We start from the raw sequence: 19,397 nt of genomic DNA, 5'->3' as shown, positions 1-19,397 counted from the left end.
GGTCTTCAACCCTTCGCCAGTTGCTTTGGGATAAAAAACGAGTTCTGTGGCGGGTTTAAATTAATTTTAAAGTTAATCGTTTGTCGATCGTGGAATAGTGGGAGAGTTTATGCTTCCTTGATCGTGGAATTATCAATTATATGAGGATGCTGGATAACGTGTTGGATAATTGGATGGAAGATTAACATTTTATAGAGCATGTAATTATTAGATGTAAGGAGTTAAATTGAATTGAAGAGAGAAATTCGTTTACTCCTCCCGTAGATACTTTTCGATTAATGAGAACTTGAGTAAAGTGCATTGCATTGATAATTCAGTAGTGATTAGTTCATTGTCTCGAGTACTTCGTTGGGCAATACAACGTCTTTCGGAAGAGAGATGAGATTTGAGTGACAATAGCAGCGACGAAACATTTACATTAAATTAATCGATTCCATCGAATCAAATCTTTCCCCTTTTTTCCAAAATTTGTCAAATTTTAATTTTACTAGCGTATTGTTAAAATTATCTTATCTACGTTCAATTCTGTTAATTTTATTGATAGATAGAAATATATTTTCGGAAGAGAATGAGGACTGAAAAATGGACAATTAGTAGCAGTAACAACAAAGTCTACCACGCTTTCTGAAATTGTTTAAGCAATTTAAGTTTATCCAAGACCATCTTCAAGAAACTTTCAACCGACAATTTCGTGTCGTGTCGCCACAATTTTCAATGTTTCTCAAACTTACCTCTCTAAGTCACTTCCAGCCTAAGGTTCCAACGCAAAACCGTATCGGTTAAGTTGCTCTAAGACTGTAAATAACACTGTTTCCCATCCAGAAGCGTGTTGTTTCGAGAAAAATATCCACCGAGTTTATTTTATATTTCGTAAAATGCCTCACTCTCTTCGTGTACAACATCAAAACGTTCGTTCGATCTTTGTTCGACCTGTAAAAATGTATCTTGTTATTTCTCGATTGAAAAATGGCAAGATTTATCATCAACGATTCGAAAAGAATTATTTTTCAATCATTCGATTGTTTCAAGTATACAAATTATTCTAATTAATCCAAATAACGTAATCATTTTATATTTACATTATATTATAACATTTTCTCCTCTCATACTCACACACTCTCCGAATTCTAAAGCAAGGATACGCCGCACAAATCATCCTCGCAATTTTCCACTCAGGGAAAATTTAACTAGATTCAAACTAGGCGGCGTTATTCAGCGCCAAGAATTTTTCAAAAACCTTTCTTTATTTATTTTTCTCCTTTCCTTCCGCCCTCGCCGTTCCACTATTCTTCCCCCTTTTCCACAAGGATAATAACTTTACCCACGAGCCGAGTCCGAATTTCTCTTCGTCACGGTCGCGGTTCGAGCAGAAATGAGACGCGGGTGCGGAGAGAGCAATTGCTTTCGCTCGACCTCCCAAGGGAGCTGCCAGCTGCTCCCTCTCTTCCTCGACCAACTTTCCACGGGACATGGAATCGGCCAATAATCCTGTTACGCATGTAAGGAGGAGATAGGAGAAGCGACCAGACGTTTCCCGCGGATTACTTCATTTCTTCCGTTCGTAGGGAATTGGTTTCATCTGGTTTTTGTTTGGAAATCATGCGGGGTAAAAGGAAAAAATAGTTCAGATAATTATGCTATCACAACGTTTTTTTTTTATTACGGTGGAGGGAAGAATAAAATTTAATTTGGAATTGAGATGACACGTGTCGATCGACATTAAATGTAATGAAATTGTTAGTTCACTGAAAAAGGATTCCTATTATTCTCAATTTCTATTATGACGTACGTGTTCTATATATATGTAAAAATTATTAGTAGAATTTTGGAGACAGTTATATTGATAAAAAGGCATAATTGAATTAAACATTGATTGATATTATTTTCAAAAATTTTACATAAATCAATAGTCGAATTAAGAATTTGGCTTCATTTGCAATAGAAATGAACAATTTTTTTATCATTTAAATTTCTATTTCCATAAAAAAAATAAGTTAAATGCGTTCTTCTATATGCCATGAGAAAAAAGAAGGAAGAGAAAATTTAATCCGAGATTTATAGTATATATACGAAACGAGTATCTAACTCGTGAAATTCTTTCAAGATTCCAATGTCCTTCCCTATCTCCACATCTCATTACCGTTTTAAATTTCGTTCCACATTTACATTTTACATTTCACCTAAATCCCAGCAAATTTCTCTCGTTCATTTTTTCCCATCCTCTTTATCTCGTTATCAATGAAACTTTTCACCACGATGAATCTCCTTTCTCCAAACATAATTTAATCCCCTTAACTCAGTCACGCCATCTATCCAATCAAACTCCTTCCATCGTACATATATATATATGTATGCCCAGTTCACGAAAATCAATCGACAATCTTCAATCAGATTCCCTTCGTTCCAACCAAAGGATTTACAGTTAACTTATTCTCGATTAATCAGTCTGATATCCAAGAGTTTTCTATCCGGAAATTAATTCATCCCTCCATCTTTGTGAACGATCGTTGATTTCAACAATTGTATCAACCGTCTCGAAGTAAGACGAAAGAGTCATCTTCTTTGTCGTTAAAGGGGAAGTGGAACGATTTCTTTCGTGTTCAGTCACGTAGACATCGATTTCGTGTGAACAATGCCGATTCGACTCTCGTCGTCGATATTCCTTTGCATTCCTCGAAAGGAAGAGGCAGCCCAAGGGAAAGCAGCAGATCTTCCAGAGACATCGTTGCGATTATAATTCGCCACGTTCACTTCGTCGCACTTCGCTTCTTATTCCCTCGAACTCCGCGCAACTCCAATTATGATCATTGACCGAGGAGTCATGGTTTCGAGGACTGCGTTGCTAAAGGATAATTAACGAGATGCTTGTATCGTGGCCACGATCTCGAGGGAACGCTCGAGGAATCAGTTATAATTGGACCCGCTTGTCGTTGCCTATTTTAAAATTAATTGCGTATTTATTTATTTAGAAAAATATGATTTTTGCATTATACGAAAAATGTTATATACGAAATTGATGGATTGGAATGATCGATACAGGTCGGGCACGAATAATTTTCGAATAAATTTTCTTCACCAATTTGAGATATTCAACGTTGATTAGGCTGGTTTACATAGTTGGAAACTTCAACTAGTATGTAAATTCAACCGACGTAGGGGAACAAACTTAATAACAAAATTTGAAGATCACATCCTTTCAGATCGTGTTCATCATTTTACGAGGGTTGGAATAATTTTGACTAACATCCATCCCGGTTGGATGCGAGGATTTAATAAATTTGCATGTATCAAACGAATCGTTTTACCTCGTTTCTTCTCTATCAATTTATATTTTCTCTTTCTCATCCCTCTTTCTCTTCTCGCTTTCTCAATATCATTCATCAATAATGTTCGAAATCACTTATATTTTTATATTAACGCCAAAAAATTGATACTTATAGACAGATGTTAACTTTCAACTACACAAATATTTGTATGAAAAAAATCCTTTCTTACTACTTCTTGAAAAAGTTCCACAATCACTTTGGAATAAGAAATCCCAGAGAGAAAGAAAGAGAGAGAGAATATTACTTTCTAGAAATCTTTCTGGTACAAAATTCTATCACTAAACCGTACTCTAATATTCCAACTAAGAAACGGGTATAACTTTTCTCGTCTCGGCACGTAGCTGAGTATTCGAGGGGAAAGAGAATCACGGGGATGCATGTTTGGAACACGATATGAAATCCTGCGCCACGTGTTACGAGAAGCCGAAGCTTACACCAGCCGAATCCGTGGGTCCGGATTACAGCGTGTTGTTCCTCTTAAAATCACGAATGTTGCCCCCCTCTCCTCCCCCTCTTTGAATATGTTTGTCACGTCCGGGCCAAGCAACACGTCCGAACCGAGCCAAGAAATGAAAAACCATAAATTTCGGGATCTCCGTTCCTATTCGCGGATGGCAGATCGCTCTGGATCAAAATCGGATGGAAAACAGTTTACCCCGCGATTTTTTCACCATTTCTGATCATCGACCATCTACCTACTTGATGCAAGGGAATCGAGTTTTCGAGGGGAGAAACTTAAACTATCTTCAACGAGGAGAAGACTGCGTTTGATTTAGTATGATAAATTTAAAATTTCCAGACACGAGTCAAATGTGATAGAATATAGTATTATGGTATGATCTTAAAATTGTAATTGAACGAATAATATTAATTATGGAGACACAATTAGTATAATTTAAGGAACAAGTAGAAGAAAAATAAAACGATCAGTTAAGTAAGTGGAATCAGTCTTCTGAAATCAGAAAAATAGAATAAATAGTACAGACCTATTATATATATGATGAACGTCACTTACTGTATTTGAATTGTAAATGTTACAACATTCCAATAAACAAATATTCGTAATTACATTAAATTTCTTCCAAATTGTAATTACATTTTCCATCTTTGAACAATCTTTATATTCGAAGTTTTCAAAAAGTAGGACAGGATCACGTGGACAACATTCCATGCATTCCACATACTTTTAATTAACTGTCACAATCATTCTTGAATTTATGTATTATAAATATTATAAATGTTACAGCATTCAAACAAACGAATATTCGTAATTACATTAAATTTCTTCCAAATTGTAATTACATTTTCCATCTTTGAACAATCTTTGTATTCGAAGTTTTCAAAAAGTAGGACAGGATCACGTGGACAACATTCCATACATTTCATGTACTTTTAATTAACTGTCACAATCATTCTTGAATTTATGTATTATAAATATTATAAATGTTACAGCATTCAAACAAAAAAAAAAAATTTCGAACATTAAATGTCTTCCAAATTGTAATTACATTTCTTTGAACGATCTTTGTATTCGAAGTTTTCCAAAAATAGGACAAGATCACAACATTCCATGCATTCCACATACTTTTAATTAACTGTCACAATCATTCTTTTTTTCCTTCCCTTTAGAAAACACAACTCTGAAGGTTGAATCTGATCGAATAAATGGGCGGTACAGCCATGATGTAACCCCATCCTCCGTCTCTAATAGGATTATTACAGTACAGCTGGATGGTTGCTACCAGTGTGTTCCCCAAGCGTCGCCCCTCGCCACCCTTCTCCACTTTTCCTTCCTTGGTACACCCTTTACATGCTAATGTCTCTGAATATCATACGAGCACCCTCTGAATATGAAATAGTTTGAAATTGGAAAGGGAAACGTCGTTCCGCTTCCACCTGATGCTTTTTCCTCTTGGAATGGGGCGTTGCCTGCGAATGCACGCGATGAAAACGAATTTCAAGGATTCGTCAAATGGAGAAGCAAGTGGAATCGATTTTTAATTAAGGGATGGATAAAATTTCAGACCTCATAACCTCTCTCTCGTTGACTTCTTTTCTCTTTCTTTGTTCTTCGTTCAAGAATATAAAGTAGATCGTCTGTATTGTTAAGTAATATTTCCATTATATTCTTATCTCTTATCGCAGAGATACAAAATAAAAATTCCATAAATATTTATCCTCGAAAATAAGCTCGTAAATCCTTCATCTGCGTAAACACACATCTCGCGTGTCTGGAAAGGAGGAGTAAATAAAAGTCTCGAAGAGAGTAAAAAGAAATAAAATCACGTGCCACGTTTCATTTACTTGGTCCATCGCGCGAGCGTAAATAATTCCAGCAATTCCAATTCTTTGGAACGGGCCAACAATGGAACGGGCCGATACAGCGGCGCAGAACAAATTTTCTACGATCACGCCTTCGCGTTGCGCTCAATCGAGCCTCTCGACTGTTAAAACCATCGAGCGAAACTTCGCCTGATCTCCCCCCATCCCTCCCAGGTTCATGGCTAATCAACCGTGTCGTTTAATTGCATCCCAAGCCGTGGACGCGTGGCTCTCGACCACTTCAAACGTAATTAATTCGACCACGGCCAATGATGTAAATCCTAATCAATAAATACGAGCGGCGTTATCTCGTGTAACGCGCGTCTATCGTAAATTAATTACACGCGGTTTGTTATAATAACCACTCGGTTTGGATTATCAATTAATCGAACATAACATTTTTTATCTTGGAAGGATTTTCTAAATTCGGCACAATTTTTTATCTTGGAAGGATTTTCTAAATTTTCTAAATTACACAGAGCCTCTGTTTATTATTCCGTTACACGTTGGGATTCTTTGGGAGTTGAGAGATCGTGGGTTTGGATCTTGATTGCTCGTTCTTCGTTCGTTATTATCAGAGAAACTATGAGGAAAATTTGGAGAAAATATAAAGAAAGAAACTTGTATGAGCAAGGTATATCTTGTTAAAATATACTGAGATTAATACATTCTTATTTTTGGATACGTTTCATCATCTGTGATCAGGATTATCGGATAAAATCTCTCGATTTTTCTTTTTCATGACTATTGGTATTATTATTGCATCATTTGATATCAGATATATGACATCCAGTTGTTAAATAATAGTCATATTAATCGACTCCTTCTTTTTTCAGAATCTTTTCCTCGAATCTTTCAAATCTCTCAGATCCTTTGACCTGGAAAATCCTGTCTGTGATTTTTGAAATATGTTTTGTCTTTTCTTTTCTGATGATGAAAGGGGTCTTGGCACCATTGTTGGTCGCATCAGGGATTGAAATTCGGAGTGCTGTGATTTTGATGGAATTGAAGAAGATTTAGGGGATAGATTACTCTTATTTTAAGTTTATTAGACTGTATATTTTGGTGCAAATGTATATTTTATAGGAATACTATCAGGTATTTCGATATTATTAATTTTTTGTGTAATGAAAATCACGTATTCCTGTATTAAAAATATATTATTTACAAGATATGTGTATATCAAATACAATAACGAAAATTAAATTAGAGAGATGTAAATGTTTATGATAAAATGTTTTGTACGAATCTCTTTTTGAATCGCATTAAAATTTCAAATTGCACATTTCTAAATAATTAACATTTAATGCAAGTAACTTGAATATTAAACAATTCACAATGGATAAATTTTAGACGAAAAGTAAGAAGATACTAAAAAAAAAAAAAAATTGGAAGCAAAAATGATTGTTATAATAAGTAGATAAGCACGACAAGCTGTGATAGATGAACCTATTCTTTTTAATTCCAGTATTAAACTCATTATTCGTAATTTATGACAGTGCCGAGTAATTTGATGCAAGATAATCATACCTAATTGAGAATAGTAAGTATGGCAATGATTTAAAGTTGGTCCCTCTCCTCATAAAGTTCATAAATTAAACGCGATTTCATCATCGATAAATTATTCCACGTTCATATCAACTGACAAACGAAAAAATTCCCATGAGTCATTAGAAAATATTGAATTAGAAAAAATTATCTAAAATACGCGTGAAATAATTCATCTTACAATATCACCAACAAACACTTCCACAAAAATTAAAATTACTTACAATTTTTAATCTTCTTCGAGATATATTATTTGGACTTGTTCGTGCTCGATCACAGCATATACCCAACACTACTTTCATTAATAATAATAACACTTAAAAGTTCTTGCAAACGAAAACGTTATTTTAAACTGCTTCTCCAATTTGTCCCAACATTTTCGTGATGTCCCATTTTAAACCCAATTCACACATTATATAAATAATAATAATACCCGTCTAATCATCTATGAATTTCAAATAGTTTCAAATTTATATATATATACATGCATAGATACGTTTCAAACTTCAGGCGAACGCGTGAAAACAATCGGATAACTGTTTCGTATAACGGAAGGAACAATCGTCTGGCAAATAACCACAATCTACTCTCGGATCCCGCTTTGAAACATCCACCTGTTCCGCTTTTCCCGCGAAAATAATAAATTTGATCGGTTCATCGTCGATTCTCTGTCGACCAAGTGACAGCCGATACCGCGTTGAAATTCACGCGCGGTGATTTCGACGTTGATCACAAAGCGTGCCACCACACGCGAATAAAAGAGAGAGAAAGAGACAGAGAGAGAGAGGGAGAAAGGAATAAACCAATGTACCAAATAATTCTGGTAAAAACTATACAGAACGCGGTCGAGGTATCTGGCGGAACCCAGGGGTCGCGATAAAAAAAAAAATCCCTCTGGTCGGGAGAAAAATGGACAGGTATATATTTCAACAACCTCCCCTCTTCCTCCTCCAATTGCATGCCTATCGCCTCGTTTCATGGCCTCGAATTGCACGCTGGCCAGAATTGGAAGCTCGTGGTCAGACTCGGTGTGTGCCAGTTCATCGTCCGCGTTTCACGAAATATTAAAACGCTTCGTTAATTTCGAATAATCGAATTAACGATTGCTATACCACAGTGAGAATATATTGAGTTGAGGATATTGGAAGAATTTAAGTGTCGAGGAGTGTGGAGACACGCGGTATTGGAAGCATGGAATCGGTAGATTGCATCGATCGGGACAAAATGTACGATCAACTGACTTGGAGGGACAAACACAAGCGAAAGCAAACACGTATAAATCATTGGATGTTTGGTGCTGCGAATGCATCGATCATCACTCTTTTCTTTTCGTTCGTTATTAATATACGGCCTTTAAAAATATCGGTCAATGATCATCTTCGAAATGAGATTGGGGAGATAGTTTTTAGACAGTGGATGGATTCAGAGAGAAAGCAATGGTTTAGTTTTTAAATAAATGTACGAATCCGCTAGATGGTGTTGTTGAGTTTCTCTAGTAGATCTTTATATTTGTTCTTAATTGTAGCATTGCATCGATACGTAACTTTATTGGATTATTCTCGAAGATTATTCTCCAATTATCGCAGAAGGAATGATCGTCGATGTCAAAGTATATATATATATATATATGCAAATAAAAGATTTGCATATTAATTTTGATGGATTTGATCACAAAAGGTGAGTTATTGGAGATAATTTTTCGAAAAAATGAAGAGAGGGAATTGGTAAATCCAAGGATGATATTCCTTCAGAATTTAACGTTCTTTGATTTCATGTCGATTATAATACGTTGAATCTGTTACATACAGTGTTTGTTGAAGGTGTACATGTAAGTCCCCTCCCTTTTGTGCGATAACGTTTCGAAATGTATGCTGTGCAAATCCGGCTAAAACGCAAATGCAGTTCGGTGAAACATATTTGGTCGCAGAGCGAGCTTTCTAAATGCAATTGTCAACGTATGTAACCAAAGTTCGTTCCACTTTTGTTTACAATCTCGTGCGTTGGGAATTGCCGTTTTAAAAGTGTTACACGCAGTCAAACGCGTGTTCATGTTTGATCGAATATATTCTTTTCACGTTTCAAATTCATTGAACATAGAACAGAGAAAAGAAAATCTATAAAGAAACTCATAGAATGAAAATGAAATTGTTTGTTTTATTTTTATTCCATTGAAAAATTTAAATATTATTTCAAAAATATTTCTATTTGAGCAAAATATCCATTTATAATAATTGTATTCAATTTTATCAACGATACTCAAAATCTTGATAGTTTCAAACTTTGTACAATCTTGTCACGTATCATCTTGCACCCATAGCATTTCCTGCATTTTTCCAAGTCATCCAAGCACAATTTTTTCTCCTCCATTCTATCTTTTTGTTGTTCAATCTCAATCACATGGATACATCAATCATATCTTCCCAAAAGTAATATTTAAAGGAATAATTTGGAATATAAAATATTCTTACATGATGTATCTAACAGAGAATAATTTTATTAAAATCAGCACCTTGTATTCGTATTAAAAGGAAAACAAAATTGACAAGATAAGAAAAAAGAATCTCATTTCTTTGATTGTTATTTAAGTGCTCATTAATTTAAATTTCTTACTGCTAATACTAGTATCTACTACTAGAATTGTGTATAATTTTCGTATTCTTTAATATCTGCTATTTCTCTCTTTTAATTATTTACGATCGTATAAAATTACACAAAAATATTTCAATCCTTCGTTCCATGAGAATCGAATCCCAAGAGATCAATTACCACATAAACAACGAATTTTTCCATCTTAATATCTCTCCATTGGAATCCGGGAAACGTGGAAAATTCACAAGAAAATTCTCTGGCCAGCTACCACGGACGGAAGCAAATCCGTCTTGAAGCTCGTCATCCCCCATCTTTCTACGTGCTAATATCCGTCCACTGAATATTAAGGCAACGTGGACGAATATTAAATTGCCGAAGCTCGTTCGAGGTGGGTGCAAGAAGACGGAGGAGAAGGGGGTGGATATTTTAAATAGGTGTAGAGTCGGGCTAACGAACGGGCCAGTTTGTGTACACCAGACGAGCCAGTTATCGATGATTCGATGTAACATCGTGTAAATTAGAAGTTATATGTACGTATTCGTATTTTCTTATTAAACCGTTTCTGCAACCCGTTCCCCGCAGGGGTAAATATTTATCCAACGTTACCTAGAAATCCGCCAGACGCTTGATTTTCGCGAGCGAATTGATAATAATTGGCGTGTTTGCACGTGCTTCGCTAAAATAATTGGAACACGACGATTGTTATATTTTCCCCTTCCGTGGAAATATTTGAACCACGTAATTCCTCGCTCCCTTTTCGTTACTCCACGGAGGAGAAATAATTCGTGTTGAAAGTTAATTTTGCAGGAGTTTGATCGATGATGATTGATTGGGATTTAATTGGAGGGAAAAATTGGGATAATTTAATAAAGTTGAATATATTTTTTTTATATTTTGATTTTTCATTAAAAGATATTAATCGATCTGTGAAAATCTGCCTGATCTCGTGTCTGTTGTTTTCGAATTATTATATTTATCAGTGGATAAAAAAATTTATCTTTTCTATTTGTTGTATTTATCAGATATTGTATGTATCTGGGCACAGAAACAGTGTGATTTATCCAAAACACTTATATCGTATTATACATCTTTTAATATAATATTTTAATATTTTCAATTTTTCCCCTTTATAAGATAAATAAAACGCATTAAAACAAAATTAAATGTGAAAAGTACTTATTTAAAAAACAACATTCCATATGTTGCTTCGAATTGATATGCAAATAAAGTGGCGCGCAAATTTAATGTAAATCGTAGATTTACGTGTTTTCATAAAACGTCAAACGAAACAAGAAAAATACGCGTAAATATTTATGATCACGTTTCCACACGTTGAAGGATCGAAATTGTTGAAGCAACGTTAAAATCAGATCAATAACTCCGTTTAGACGGTCGATCGATCTAGAAATCTTGGGAAATTTCAAATAAATCGGAATTTTTTTTTTCTTTTTTAGATATTCCAGGTTTCCTTTGCCAATAAAATTCATCCACAGCGCCAGAAACAACATCTGCATATTAAACGGGATACAATCAAACACGCTAATTACTTTGACCTATATCCGCTCCCATTACACTCAACGAGCAATTGACAACCACAAATTTGTAAGCCACTCGTATCATCTGTACATCTGATAATCATGAAAGCATGATCCAATCGGGCACTTTAGATTATCTAGCCTATCCTCTCTCATCACATTAGATGGTAAACTTCAAACTGATTGAAATCGTTAATATCTGTCATTTTATAGCAAGCATGCACTTTTGCACGATCTTAGAAATTACGTTATATCGTTTCACAGATAGAATTGGATGAACGTAGATCTTATTCAAAACTCAAAATAAATGCAGAAGTTGATAATGCAAAAATTTCGATGATTTTCAATGGAAAAAGAGACTTCTGATGTTATTTTTAATTATCGATGAATAAATTATCACAAATTTATTTTAAAATCGTATTAAAATTAGCAGAACTTTGAACTGCTACGAGTCAGAAGACATTAACTTCGAGTCAACGATCATCGGAAGCGTGAAACCATGCTCTTTGAGACGCTTTTCCAATTATCTCGATACGACTTCCGGTTACCGAGATATCGTCCTGTAAAGGAAAGGGTAATTTTTAATCAAATTCTATCGTCATCCTCGTCGCTTACCCGGTCCTTCTCGTCTCACTGACCTATCCTAAATTCCAGACAAGCGATTCCTGGAAGCCATCTATCCACTTCGAGGAAAAAATATAGGTCGCTCGATTCACCGTCTTAACCGTTATGGATGAATGCCTTGAATCTCGATTGAAATATCGATGCAAAGCAAGAAAAGAGACGTTTCGACGTCTCAATTTTTCCCCCATTTTTCTAGAATCGTATTTTCTCTACGCGTTCTCTGCCAACTTATTTCAAAATCTTCTTATATAGTACACGTATACCTCTTCAAAAGGGTATTAATCCGTCGACGCTTTGCGCTCCCTCAAACGTGTTCTCAATAGCGCGGATATCCCTTTTGGGGAGGGGACTGGGTTGCAATCAAAAGCCCGGGGCGATAAAACGTTTATCGGTTAACGACGAAACTTGTCGACGAGTCTAACTCGGTGTTCGTTGGTTAATTGAATCACGGTTCGTATTTGTTGACTAATTACGAACGTGGTTGTAATGTCGAGGAGTATAATAGTTGGAAGGGATCCTCCTCCGTGTGTCGTCTTTGGGAATTGTTTGTCGGGATTCTTGGAATTTGTCACGATGTAACATTTCCGTTCATAATAATCTTTTCTTTCATTTGAATTGTGAATAAAAGAAGTGTAATCGGTAATCATCATTGCAGAGATCAAAAAGTAATTGGACTTTAATGTGGAGTTTCTATTCCTGATTGATGCATAATTGTTCGTCGTAAGTTTTAAAATAAAGTTTTTCGTGAATGCGAGGATTTTTTGAATGAATGGTTCGTTTGTGGACTCCAAAATAATAATACATTGTAGAGTTACGAATATAAGTGTTTCAGCACTCCTATTTATTTTCTTTAAATTTTCTACTGCTTCAATTTACCACAGTTAATAGTTTATTGCAATTGCAGCTTTATTGAATTGCGAATTTTAATAGTTAATCGTATAGATCCTCGACGCAAATGTATACACAAATCTGTAAGCAAATCAATCTCTATTAGCCAGCTTTCAAAACAACCTAATGTTTGTCCGGATCAAATTATCAACACGAATTTTCAGTTACACAGCATTAATTATCCATTTGTATCATCTGATCGTATATTTAATTAGTTGAAATTAATGGCTGATAAATTTTTAATATTTTAATTAAATTATTGTAAGTAGTAATATAAATTTCATCACGAAACAAATATATCTCGTGATTTGTACTTGTTCCATGAATAATGCAACATCCTTAGGGGATTGATATGATTGCTTTTGTAACCACAGTGTGATTTCGTAAGCGATGCGGGAAAATTAGAGTATATCTCCAACTGGAAGCGAGCATTTTCTGAACAATGGTGTACGGATAAATTATAACTTGATTTAAGCATTATCCGTTGGAGGATGGATGAGATGCTGTTCCTTGAGACAGAATATATTAATCTTTGGATTTGTATTACTTCTAACATTCGTTCAGCAAACTTGTATTATGACATAATTTGCTCTTTTAATTTAATATCCTTACTCTGATTAAAATCTTGATCGAATGAAATTATATATATATATATATATTTTTTAAGCTTTGTATCTCATATATTAATTATATTTTATGAATAACAGTTGTGTATTTAAAAAAAATTAAATTTAGATTCATGTTATTTTGTAAATCGAATATTTTTTTTATAATTTATACTATTTTCCAAAAATAAGATTATCAGTATGAACGACATATGATTAAACAATAAAAATTCGCAAAGATCCTGTAGAAATTATCTATAACACGTATTATTTTTTCCATCATAAAGTAGAATGAGACAATTCTAAAAATTGAACTCCCTAATAATTTAACGAACAAGCCTAACATTTTTATATTCGAACACATTAACACTCTACATAAAAAAAAGAAAAATAATAACAATAATACTAAAACCATCCATTTCTAAAAATTCTATTTTATCTTCCAAGATTACCCACTATTCATTCCCTTATCCCACTTGCACACACCTAACGTATTCCAAAGAAAACATTCTCTAACCAGACCCAAAAAATCCAGCGTGAAAAATTCCACCGCGAAAAAAGAAAACGCTACATCGTCCTCCCTGAAAACAGGTCGAAGAAACAGGAAAAGAAACTGCAGGGGCGGAAAAACAGGAAAAATTTGCGGTAACGAAGCGAGCTGGCATCCTCGACGCGAGACACGAGGAACGAACAAGGAGGAACAATCGCGATTCATCGCGAGGAAGAGAGAAGAGAATAGTAGAAGAAACTGTGTCCTGTCGATGATGATGATGATGATACGAGTCCCGGAAAATTACATTCTCGTTATTTCTCGCCGCTCTTTGGATAGAGGGTTGAGGAAGGGGTTGAAAGAGAGAGAGAGAATTATAATGCACCCGTTGGAAAAAACCGAAACGACGATGGGACGATGGGAAATGAGGTGAATGTTCGCCTTTCCTCGCTACTCGACTCGAAGAAAGAATGAGAGACTCGTTCCCCTTTTCACAATGGTTAAGCAATTTCGTGATCTACTCTTCATTATTATTTTCGGTATTACGCGGATTCACCAGTTTTTTTTAATGACTCGTTTCAATCGTAGAAGAGGCCAGCCTCTTAACCAATAAATGTTTCACGCTATGATTCTGATTATGCACATTCACAGAGTGAATTCCTTTGCTTCGCACTTCTGTTCGAATAGTTGACCCATTCTGAATAACTTTTTCAAAGATTTGTTGTTGATAAGTTGTTTCTCGACTTGGAATTTTGTTCTAGATTTCATTAATCAATAAATAAATCTTCTGTTTGTTCATTAATTTTTTATCTCTGTATAATCCATTCCAGAAAATGACATCTCTTTTATAATTTTACATCAAATAGGATATTGTTTGAATCTTTATATTTTCTGAATTATTTCTTGTACAATGATTTATCTAACTAATAAAATTAGGAATTATCCGAAAATATGATCTTCTGTTTGTTCATTAATTTTTTATCTCTGTATAATCCATTCCAGAAGATGACATCTCTTTTATAATTTTACATCAAATAGGATATTGTTTGAATCTTTATATTTTCTGAATTATTTCTTGTACAATGATTTATCTAACTAATAAAATTAGGAATTATCCGAAAATATGATCTTCTGTTTGTTCATTAATTTTTTATCTCTGTATAATCCATTCCAGAAGATGACATCTCTTTTATAATTTTACATCAAATAGGATATTGTTTGAATCTTTATATTTTCTGAATTATTTCTTGCACAATGATTTATCTAACTAATAAAATTAAAAATTATCCGAAAATACGATCGTAAAGTTTCTTTCTACGTCGAGATAATTCGTGAAGCCGAAGTATTATTACTTGTTATCCTTCCTTCTTGTCCATGTTTGAAATTTTCGCATCGCGAGCTGTTACAATTTACCGATTTCACGGTTTAATTATATATCACACGAATCGGTATTAAATTGATGAAATGTTACCAAGTACAATTTAATACTTACTACTTACCATTTAATGAACCGTCTTTTAATTGCTGGCATGGCCCAGTAATTTTAATGCTAACAAGCATGGGAACCGGAATGTGTGCGAGCACATCCATATATTATGAAATTAACATCAACCGTCGACCGTAAAGTGTAATTTATGTATAACGCATCAATCAGGTGGGAGGAATTATTTTGCGTATCGGGGAAATAGTTTAACAGGCGAACGGAATAGTTCGCTTGTCGAAGAAGGAAGCATAAAATTCGAAAATTAATAACAACTTCACGGCAACCAGTAATTTCTCGATACAAACTCAAAGTGTATTAATTTCGTTAAAGGGAGCATTATCGACAAATTGTTCTCACATAGTTTTCAGGATGTAATAATTATTGATACTGTTTATGCCTATATTTATATCGATAGGTGCTCCATAAAACGCTAAATCTATTCATCCTTACAATTACAATCAATTTTCATCACGATTAAATTCCTAATACAACATCTATCAAACACAGAAATTATTCCAACGTTTAATAAGATAGAAGCTGGAAATTAATATATGCAAATATATATAGCTACCTATTGAGATTGTTGATATTTATAAGTTTATTGAAAATTATCACTATTAATTAATTTAATTGATTCTTGTTACAACAATTCCTTCCTTTGTCCAACTTTCTTCAAAAGTTCCATCAATATTTTTCACACTTTAAACTCGTAAATGCTTCCTTAGATAAAACAATTGATATAATATTCGAGTTTGAACGTTCATCCAAACGACTCTCAAACATTTGATCACATATTTTTCACTGATTACTCGACATTATCAAATCGTCCATTCTCAACTTAATTCATTGCCTATCCTTCGAATAATCGATGTTCCACCGTGCAGATTCTGCGAACACGTCATATTTACCATTATATACCTCGCAGTATCTGCGCTCCTAACCTAAATCTCCTCCATTGAAATTAATCGAATGCGAGGCGCCATTTAAGAGACACATTGCGCCCTCTGCAGAGTCGAGAACTTAACTCTTGAAATACTATCCACTCCCCGCGCTCTTAAGCGCTTTTAACCGTGCGCTGAATTATTATCCAAGTATAAAGCTAATTCACCTATAAAATTTTCCAACGAACAAACAAGTTGCCGATTGTCCCTTTGAATCTCGACCCCGTTCGAGCCCTTACGTTTTCCTTGAATCAGGCCAACCTCGGAGAACCACGCCAGTAATCACGCCACGGATGCAAGCCGATGATTTCGAATGTTTAGAGAAACGTTACGAAACCTCGAAATGCAGAGGTTTAATGGAGGGAAGGGAGATGCTTCTGTTCTCCTCTTGCAATTTGTACTTTCGAATCGCAAGGATCGGTAAAGAAAAACGTTTTACAAGTATCAAAGCTCGAACTGTTGGCCACTTCTTCGAAACTCGTGGCAGAGTTCGAGATAATGCGCGATCGAAGAAGATGGAGGGGATTTCTTTTTGGATTTTGACCAAAAAGAACGTGGAAGGAGATCGATGAAAACGTTTCCTTCATTCTTTGCGATGAATTTTCGATCTAACGATTGTAATAAAATATTGTCGAAGATGTTTGTGTGTATTTGATGTGTGTGGGAAATTAGTTTTTTAATTGTAATTGTAATAATAGTCAGAATGGAATATTGGAATGAGTAAAAATGAGACGAATTTGCAAATTACTGGAAAATTTCTAAGATGTTTGTACTCTTTCAAATCTGTTTTTTACGAACAAGTGTTTTCCTTTATTCCTTGCGATATCGATTTTAAAAATTATAATGAAAATATATTAAATAATAAAATTATGCTAAATAGGAGTAATGGAACAAGTTGATGAACAAGTATCGAATAATACGAGAATAGTATGTAATGAAATATTGTTACATTAAGGAAGGAAGTAATTGCCATAAAATTATGGAAAAACGTAATTTTAACGAGAATGCAGATCTCATTAAAAATTTGCACAACATCCAGCAGTCTGCTCAATTATCATTTCAAAAATTACATTTCCTCTTCCATTATTTTCCAGTAAAAAAAAAAATTGTATAAGATATCAAATATATTAAAAAAAAAAAAAAAATTCAATTCAATATCCGGATATTATAAATATCCCCGTTGATGAAGTTTCCATGACAGTTATTCGTTTCACGTTTCCAACAAAGATTATTTACGCCTTCCTTCGTCATTAATATTTATTTTCAACCGTGCTTTGATCGAAAATTTTTAATCAATTATCACTTTTTGCTTGTTAATCAAAGCTCATTTAATATTCAAATTTATTTCCATTTTCGTTACACGACGCTGTTGCGACGTGTAATCTTCGTCGATAAAAAAAAAAAAAAGAAAAATAAAAAAAAAGTGAAAAAAAAGAAGGAATAATCGATCGATCGGTCGTAAATCATGGATCGTGTCACGAGTTTTCGTCTGATGATGGAATTTCCAATCACGGATCGGGCATTCGACAGGTCACAATTAATCGTCAGTCCAATTAAACCGGCTGCGAATCAAAGATGTGTTTCGTGAATTATTGCGCGAATATCGAGGGATCCGTAGAAAACCGGAAGTCGACCAATTCATTAATCGTTCGTGGCGCGACCATGATTGATAGAGGAAAGTTTAATCCTTTACGGACGAATGGCAGAGCAAATTTATTTCCTTGAAAAAGAATCGAATCGAGTTAAATTAAGTTCTAAATATATGCAATTTCTAATTAATGGTGTGAATTTTTATTGAAATAACGTTTACCCGTAAATATTTAAATCTCTGATTTACAATCAGAGAAAATATCTTCGATTTGTTTCGAGAATATCGAAGGGAGTCTGCAAAGGCTTAAATATAACACGACGAGTTTACAGTAATTTGGCACGAGTAAAATATTTGCATTGTTAATGGGTTTTTAAGAAAAGAATGCTAATGAATTGTATTTTTCATAAAGTTAAATATTTTCACAAAGAGCTACGGTCGTACCTAATTTCCCAATTAACTTGTTCAACAACACGCTCTCCAATTTTTCATTATCTTGAGTGAACTCGGTGCGAGTTAACATTCTTGGTACAAGTTTTAAGTGGAAATTTTTCAGCTAGGAAGAAACGAACGATTCCACTCTTCTTTAAATTAAAAATCACACTCTCAGTTTCCTTTGTTCTACACCATTCAACAAGTAAATATAATTAAGGATACTCATTTCGTTATCTTTTCTTCGAATCGAATTAATTTTCATTCTTAATCTTCATTTTCATTCTCTTTTTTTTTTTTTTTAAGTCTTTATAATAATCATTTTTTTCTTTCTTTTTAAATCACATAAGTTTTCCATTATGAATCAAGTATCCAACAAAAGCTTCAATCCATTCGTGGAATTATATTATTTAATTACAAAATTGATTTATTAACAAAGTTCCAAAAGTTCAAGATTCGAAAGAACTCCTTTTGTTTCAAAATTGGCAATGTTCTTGTAAATCCAGACTCTCGTAAAGTTGCTTCGAGTCGAGGATTGAAAATATAATAACTTCTCGACGAACGTAACGAGCATCAAGTAAAATTTTCAACGTTATTCGAGCCTTGGCAAGATCGAAAACTGATATCTTTTTGTAAATAATTATCTTCTTTTTTCAATGTAATTGAACGCTATTTCAGAAATACAAAAATCATGTCATCGGTTTCCACCTCGCCTTTATAAATCAGATCCAATAAATCGGATATCATGGAATGATAAATCGACGAAATGGCCCATATTGGATGGAATCGAAATCAATCTCGTCATATTATAAATATAATAAATAATAAATATCTCGTGAGATACGTCGTATTATGCAACGCCGTAACCAACCATAGGTTTGTTTAACCAACGTCCGGAACATCATTGCGTTTCGCATTCATGGCGATGGCCGGTTGTAAGCTGGATCTCAACTAAAATATAATCGTGATATATCGTTGTAATTAGGCTTCTATCGTGTTTAACGTCTATTAACCTCGTTGCCACGA

General features: G+C 34.2%; 1 protein-coding gene across 13 annotated transcripts in view; it reads right to left on the bottom strand.

Moving 5' to 3' along the window:
- LOC412813 (zwei Ig domain protein zig-8) overlaps positions 1 to 19,397 on the bottom strand; it is a 244,744-nt gene that overhangs the window by 76,324 nt on the left and 149,023 nt on the right. For 5 of the 13 annotated variants that reach the window (XM_026441059.1, XM_016917021.2, XM_026441067.1 and 2 more), the window contains one exon: positions 732 to 930. The exons of the other annotated variants lie outside the window; for them this stretch is intronic. The gene's annotated coding sequence lies outside the window, so the exon portion shown is untranslated. The remainder of the gene's footprint in view (positions 1 to 731; positions 931 to 19,397) is intronic. 13 annotated transcript variants of the gene reach the window in all.

Source organism: Apis mellifera, linkage group LG1 (genome assembly GCF_003254395.2).
Source record: "Apis mellifera strain DH4 linkage group LG1, Amel_HAv3.1, whole genome shotgun sequence".
Lineage (NCBI taxonomy): Eukaryota > Metazoa > Arthropoda > Insecta > Hymenoptera > Apidae > Apis > Apis mellifera.
This window is presented reverse-complemented; position numbering and strand designations above follow the sequence as displayed.